This window comes from Panthera leo, chromosome C1, assembly GCF_018350215.1.
Source record: "Panthera leo isolate Ple1 chromosome C1, P.leo_Ple1_pat1.1, whole genome shotgun sequence".
NCBI classification, from domain to species: domain Eukaryota; kingdom Metazoa; phylum Chordata; class Mammalia; order Carnivora; family Felidae; genus Panthera; species Panthera leo.
Genome location: NC_056686.1, coordinates 35,000,936 through 35,008,944, shown reverse-complemented (window position 1 = coordinate 35,008,944; position 8,009 = coordinate 35,000,936).

Here is an 8,009-nt window from a genome sequence, read left to right as displayed (position 1 = left end):
TTGAGTGGAAGATGTGACAGTCACTACTGCACCCAAGTGATCAAACTTAGCATCACTAGTCATGGGGTGACCTGACATTATGTGTCTTCTCATTGGATATAATATGAAGCATATAACATTATCCAGGAGACAATAATGCCAAAAATGTGTAACCTAAATCCAGTCTAGCCCCTAGACTTAACTTCCTGCTTCCAGGAAATGCAGGGGATGAGGGAACAAATTGAACAATACCAGGAGGAATAATGAGGCACATTTAGAATGCAGGATATTTTACAAGGTATTTGACCTGGGGGTCTCTTTAAAAAGTTCCTATGGAGAAAAAAAGTACAAAGACTGTTCTAGATTAAAAGATAATCCAAACAACAGCCAAACGTAAAGCATGAATCTTGACTGCATCATGGTTTAAAAAAAAATTGGGAGGGAGCACCTGGTTAGCTCAATAGGTTATGTGTCTGATTCTTGGTTTTGGCTCAGGTTGTGATCTCATGGTTTCATGAGTTCAAGCCCCATGTTGGGGTCCGTACTGACAAGGTGGAGCCTGCTTGGGATTCTCTGTCTCTGTCTCTGTCTCTCTCTCTCTCTCTGCCCCTCTCCCACTTGTGCTGTCTCCGTCTCTCTCAAAATAAATAAACACACTTAAAAAAAAATTGGGAGTAACTGGGGAAATTTGAATATGGAATAGGTAAGAAAGATTTTAGGGAATTATTTCTAATTTACTTATGCATAATAATGATACCATGATTATGTGCGAGAATGTTCTTATTTGTGGGAGATGCATGCTGAAATACTTAGAGCTAAAGAGTCAGGATGTTTGCAACTTTCACAGGGTTCAGAAAAAATAATGAAGAAAACCAGGATATGTCACCTTAAAATATGCCTGTTTGACATAAGAATTCTTTTGAGTTGAAGCCAGTTATGAAGCAGCATATACAGGAAAAGTTCTCTACCCTCCCCCTTTCTGCCTACAGGCAGAATATAAATTTTCCTTTACTGGAGAGGACTCTAGACTCTTATCCACCCAGTGATGGCATCAGAGGAATCTGCAAACAAACCTTACCCCATTAATCTGCCCCCATATATTTATCTTCCCACAGTTTCCTGTCCTTGGAGCCTAAAGCCATTTTCCTTTGTCCTATTATTTCTCTACAAATGTATCATTCTTTGCTGAAGATACTATATAAGCCGAAGTTCAGGCCACCTCTTTGAGTTATTCATCCCTACAATCTCCCAGGTATTCAGGAGACACACATGTTAATGAACTTCTGTCTGCTTTTCTCTTGTTAATCTTTTGTTACAGAGCCCCAATTGAGAACCTAGAAGGGTAGAGGGAAAAAAATATTTTTCTTCCCCTACAGTAACATACAAACAAGCTAAAGATGAGATACCACAATGTTAAAAGATGTTGAATCAGGTTGGTGGGTATACAAGTGGTTGCTGTACTAGTCCTTCAACTTTATTGTCTGTATGTAATTTTTCATAATAAAGGTGGGGGAAATTATTAAATGGGGCAGATAAGATGCTGAAATAATCTAGACTGATAGTGGTAGCTCCTTCTGCCAAAACTTGAAGATACCTCAGAAGTGAAAGTCTGAGATTTGTTTTGAAATAGTCCAATAATCCAGTAGGCCAGCAGTGAGGGGCGGAGATGTAGAAAATAATAGTGGCCATGAATTGATGATCATGGGTGCTGGGTGATGGAAATGGTGTCCTTGCACTTAACTTGTGTTTGCTCAAAAATTTCTATTTAACAGCAACAAAGAAGAAGAAGAAGATACAGAAGTGAAAAGGGGTTGAGTATTTGAGAAACTAAGGTAAAAACTGAGAAATTCAGGGTGCCTGGGTGGCTCACTTGGTTAAGTGTCCAACTTTGGCTCGGTTCATGATCTCACAATCATGAGTTCCAACCCTGCATTGGGCTCTCTGCTGTCAGCACAGAGCCCACTTTGGATCCTCTGTCCACCCCCCTCGGCTCCCCCCTCAAAAATAAATAAATAAAAACATTAAAAACAATAGCAACAACAACTGAGAAATCATCCATGAGGAGACAGAGGGTGGTTGGGGCCAGTTGTGGAGAGATTGGGACTGGCAGCCAGAGTGGAAGAGGGTCAGGTGCTTTGAGATGAGGGTGCAGCCAAGGGAGAGTTTTCAGTTGTGCTCTCCACTGCCCTTCCCTCTGTGCCCCCACTCTCCAGGGCCCTGAGTGAATCGTTACATGCCTCATTACTGTGCATGAGGCAGGAAGCCAGCAGCCCTATCAAGTACTCCATCCTGGCTAGGGCTAGACCAGTGGACCTGAAATATTACTTCCCCCCTTCTTCTTCATATCCTACAGTCTGGACGTTAGCCTTCCCCTGCCAAGTTCACTGACATACCCATAGTAATAGGAACTCAAAGGGGAACACATTTGCAATAAAAGAAAAACAAACTGAGAAACTAATAATAGATGAGGCCGACTTACTAGACCTGATTGAGTTTAAAATAAGCTTAATAAATATCCTCAAAAGATAAGAGAGGATATTGTTAACCTAAGGCAGGAACAAACAGGAAGAATCAGATGGAAATACTGGTTATGAAAACTTTAGTAGCTGAAATCCATACATGGATTGAAGAGCAGAATGGTTATAGCCAAAATGAAACGATGAGCAACAACATCAGGGTGAGGATTCACCTCAAAGGTATCAGGAAGGGTTAAAGAAAACAAGGAAGACTGAAAACAGATGAGCCAGTTGTTTGTGACACACACACTCTTGGTGGCTAATCCAACAGCTATTCCCAGCTTCCTTATTCATGTCTACATTAGAGACTGGAAAATACCTGCTTTCCTAGATTCCCAGGCATTTGGAACTGGCCATGTGACACGGTCCTGGCCAATGAGATATAAGCAGGAATGTTCTGGGGGCTTCTGGGCAGGAAATGTTGTTTTCTAATAGAAAGGAATGAGATGACATGAAGGATGCTTTGCTTGTAACATCTCATCCCCCTTTTTCTTGCCTTTGACATCGATACTCTGTCTGGAGTTGTGACAGCTGCCTTGTGATCATGAAGTAGTTTGACAGTCATGAGATCGAAAATCCAACACAGGGCAGCCAGGTAGGAAAGAAAGAAGAGCCCAAACCCATGTTCCTGATGGCTGAGCTGTTGAATCAAAGCCAGCCACCACCTACACCAAGACTCCTTGTGTAAATACAAAACAAAACAAAGCCCACTTGTTTGTTTAAGCCATCTTTATTCACGTTCTTTAACCTGCAGCTGAAAACATTCCTAACAAATACTTTGTTCAATAATTTGGGAAAGAGCTGCAAAGTTGAGATTCAAAGAAATAAGAGATGGAGGAAAAAGGCAGAAATCTGTGAAAAAGAGATTTAAAAAAGAAATTTATTCATTCAGAGATAAGTTGTTATATGTAAGCCCTCCCCCAGCCTCCCCTTTTATAAACATTTTTAAAAATGTGTATTTATTTTTCAGAGACAGAGACAGAGCATGAGCAGGGGAAGGGCAGAGACAGAGGGAGACACAGAATCTGAAGCAGGCTCCAGGCTCCAAGCTGTCAGCACAGAGCCCTACACAGAGCTTGAACCCACCAACCTTGAGATGATCTGAGCCGAAGTGGGACTTTTAATCCACTGAGCCACCCAGGCACCCCTCCTCTTGCCCTTTTTAAATACAAGAGAACAAATCCACACTTTACTTGTCAATAAGTTAAAAAAAATTTTTTTAATGTTTATTTTTGAGAGAGAGAGAGAGAGGACAGAGTGTGAGTGGGGGAGGGGCAGAGAGAGAGGGAGACAGAATCCGAAGCAGGCTCCAGGCTCTGAGCTGTCAGCACAGAGCCTGATGCGGGGCTTGAACTCACGAACTGTGAGATCATGACCTGAGCCGAAGTCGGCCGCTTAACCGACTGAGCCACCCAGGTTCCCCCCCCCGCCAATTTTTTTAAATGTTCATTTATTTTTGAGAGTGAGAGAGAGACAGAGTATGAGATGGGGAGGGGCAGAGAGAGAGGGAGTCATAGAATCTGGAGCAGGCTGCAGGCTCTGTCAGCACAGAGCCCGACGCAAGGCTTGAACTCACGGACCATGAGATCATGACCTGAGCTGAAGACGGACGACCAACTGACTGAGCCACCCAGGCACCCCGCTTCTCAATAAGTTTAAATCCTTAACGAGTAAAGCATCACCTGGATTCTGTGTCCAATGCCATAGCAGGAATATTGCTTTGGAATTTGGCATGAACTATGCCACTGTTTCCACAGGCGCAAATTATCCTTTCCCTAGATTATTCAGATTTTGTTTTGTTTGCCACCAGGAGTCACTGTGTCCTTCTTTGCTTTGTACACATAATCTTGCCCAGATAGAATTTAATTTTGTCTCTAGCATAAATGCTTTTGATTTTCAGAAGAGCTGTGTGCTCACTCAGTTCCAGAGACCCTACTTATAGCCAGCAAAAAATGGCCCTGGCCCACAGCCTTCCAGATATAGTTGTCATTTTAGAAGTCCTGTCCACTGCAACCCTCCACGGTCTCCAACATGGAGGAAAGAAATTAAGGTTTTCCTTTTCAAGCATATCTAAAGCACATATGAAGAAATGTTTTATCTATTAAATTGGAGTATCAAGTGTGGTGTTTTTTTTTTGTCTTCTATACTTTTCTGTGGAGTTAGAAACAATTTAAGACAAACTTAAAAAGAACATTTTTTTTTTACCTTTATTTATTTTTGAGAGATAGAGCATGAGCCGGGGACAGGCAGAGAGAGAGGGAGACATAGAATCAGAAGCAGGCTCCAGGCTCCGAGCTGTCAGCATAGAGCCCAACATGGGGCTCGAACCCATGAATCCGTGAGATCATGACCTGAGCCAAAGTCGGACTCTTAACTGACTGAGCCGCCTAGGTGCCCCTAAGACAAACTTTTTAAATTATTTATTTATTCACTTATTTAGAGTGTGTACACATGCATGTGTGCACATGAGCCCCCGTGAATGGGGGGAGGGGCAGAGAGAGAGGAGAGAGAGAGAGAGAGAGAGAGAGAGAGAGAATCCCAAGCAGGCTCCACACTGTCAATGCAGAGCTGGAAGCCGGGCTTGAACTCATGAACCATGAGATAATGTCCTGAACCAAAATCAGGAGTCTGAGGCTTAACCAACTGAGCCATCCAGGCACACCCCCATGATAAATTTTTAAAATAAAAATGAGAAATGAGGAAGTAGAGACAAGGAGAAAACTAAGAACTCTGTTTTACTGTAGAAATTATTTCACCTAGTAAAAACTTGATGTTTGAATCAATTTCAAGATTTGTGAAGCATTATTTAGGTAATTACATGAGTCATTTAAAAAAGTCTAGTGTGAAGGGGTGCCTGGGGCTCAGTCCATTAAGTGTGGGCTCTTGGTTCCTGCTCAGGTCATGATCTCAGGGTTCATGGGTTCAAGCCCCACATCTGGCTCTGCATTGACCCTGTGGAGCCTGCTTGGAATTCTCCCTCTCTGCCTCTCCCACACTTGTGCTCTCTCTCTTTCTAAATAAACAAACTTAAAAAGTCTAGTGTGAAAATTAATTCAAAATTGTACCAGTTGATGTAAACGCATCCATAGTGGAAGTTCTTTAAAGTGAAAATCAATGGAAACTAGTCCCATATGTTCTCTTGTGGCTGCAGGAACTTTTTTAAAAAATTAAAGAAAAAAAAGTTTAAGTAATCTCTACACCCAATGTGGGGCTGGAATATACCACCCCAAGAACAAGAGTTTCATGCTCCTCCAACTGAGCCAGCCAGGCACCTGTTTTTTTACTCTTCCAATGAAATTTTATTACATATATATTTTTACATTATTTTCAGTGCATTGTTTAAAAAATTTTTTAGGGGTGCCTGGGTGGCTAGTAGGTAAAGTGTCTAATTTCGGCTGAGATCATGATCCTGAGTTGGAGCCCCATGTTGCGCTCTGTGCTGACAGCTCAGAGCCCAGAGCCTGGAGCCTGCTTCTGATTCTGTATCTCCTCCCCCCCCCCCGCCCCGCCCCTCACTGCTCACGCTCTCTGTCTCTCAAAAATAAATATACATTTAAAAAAATTAAAAAAAAAATTTTCTGAAACAAAACACAAGATAAATTAAAAAAAGATTTTTTTAAGTGTATTTAAGAGAGACAGAGACAGCGTGAGTACAGGAGGGGCAGAGAGAGAGAGAGAGAGAGAGAGAGAGAGAGAGAGAGAGAGAGAGAAAGAGAAAGCGAGCCCCAAGCAGGCGCCACACCGGCAGCTCAGAGCCCAGTGCGGCGGGGCTCGAACTCACCAAACTGTGAGATCATGACCCGCACCGAAACTGAGAGTCGGGCACTTTTAACGGACTGAGCCACCCAGGCGCCCCGGAATAAATTTGTTTTGTTGTGGTTCTCACTACATTCCAAAAGGAGAATGCGGTTGGAGGGTGATGTAGGTCTACCTCCCTCTCTCCCTCCTTCTCCCTTTCTTTTTCAGCCGAGAGAAAATGGAACCTACTGGATCTGCGCGGAGGACCCGGGAGAGAGGAGAGACGTCTGTCCGCTAAAGGGTTGGTGGAAGTCCCGCAGTCCTCGTGGGGTTGGAGGAGGGCCCCAAGCCCTGGTGGAGGATGGGCCTTTGGTAGGAGGAGGGACTGATGCCAGGGGAGAGATGCTCGGTTGGGGGGGGGGGGGTGGGGGGTGTGTGGCGGAGAGAAGGCAAGAAGGCAAACGGCTTCTGCCTTCTCAGGGAGTTCTTTTGTGAGGTTGTCTCCTGAGAGAGATTGGGGGAAAGTGTGGGACGGTTCCCATGAGAGAAGAGGGTATAAAGTGGGGGCCTCGGGCTTGGGGAAACCGAGCCAAGAGACCTGGCAAGTAGGAGTGGGGCCTTCATCAGGGGTGTGGCTCAGCTGTCTGATTTTCCCAGCTGCTCCAGGGGAGATGCTGAGAGGTGGAAGGTTGGGGCTGGACCAGATGCCGAAAGGTGGAAGAAGGTGGAGAGCAAGAGCAGAGGAGAAGCGCTGGGGAGCGCTCGGCTCCAGGGACCTTAGTCATTGTGGTGTTTACCTGCATGCCTCCTCCCCCCTGCCGCTGGGGTGACACAGTCAGGGGTCCGGGTCCTTCCTCTCACCTAGGGGGGACCACCATCCTCACCCCTCCCCACATTGTTTAATTCCAGTCTTCTGGACAGACACTCTGTCCCTGTGCCGGTGCCTTCCCGTCAGCGAGGAAATGTGTTCAACACGGTGCTCACCTTCCCGAGGGAGGCTGAGAGCTAGCCTTCGATCTGCTGCCCTTCCAGAAACAACCTCTCTTTAATTTTTCAGGGTCAATCTTCTCAGTAGAGTTGCCTGTACCATCTGCCCCGTCTGCCCGTATCCTCCACCTCCACCTCCACTTCCCCACCCCTCGCCACCTCCCCGCAGTCCTGCTGCCACTGTGCCCCACTCCCTGGAAAGAGCTCTGGCCAGGTCACCAGCAAGTGCCCTGACTGTTGAAGCCCATGGAGTTTGCAGCCCCCATCTCACTCACTGGACAGAACTGACCACTCCCTTCCTGAAACTTCTTTCCTGCCCTTGGTTTCTGTGCTGTCTCACTCCTGGTTTTCAGCCAACCTTCCTAATTGCGCCAGCTGCTCCGCTCCTCTAGGCCACTGTTCTCCAGGGTCCTCTCCCGGTTGTTTTCTTCTCCTCACCGGAGGCTCATCCCTTGGGTACTCTGGGCCATCATTTATTTATCTCCGCTTTACTGCTCAACGTCCTAAATTGGCTCTTAACTTTTTTTAAAATTTAATTTTTTAGTTTACTTATTTTGAGTGAGAGAGGGAGAGAGAGAGAATCCCAAGTAGCCTCTGTACTGTCAGTGTAGAACCCGATACAGGGCTCAAACCCATAAACCTGGAGATCATGACCTGAGCTGAAATCAAGAGTTGGACCCTTAACCAACTGACCCACCCAGGCACCCTATCTCTCAACTTCTTGCTCACTATAATCTCCAAACTTTAGAGAGCTGCTGTCCCATGTTTCTCAATTTAGCCTGCATCAAA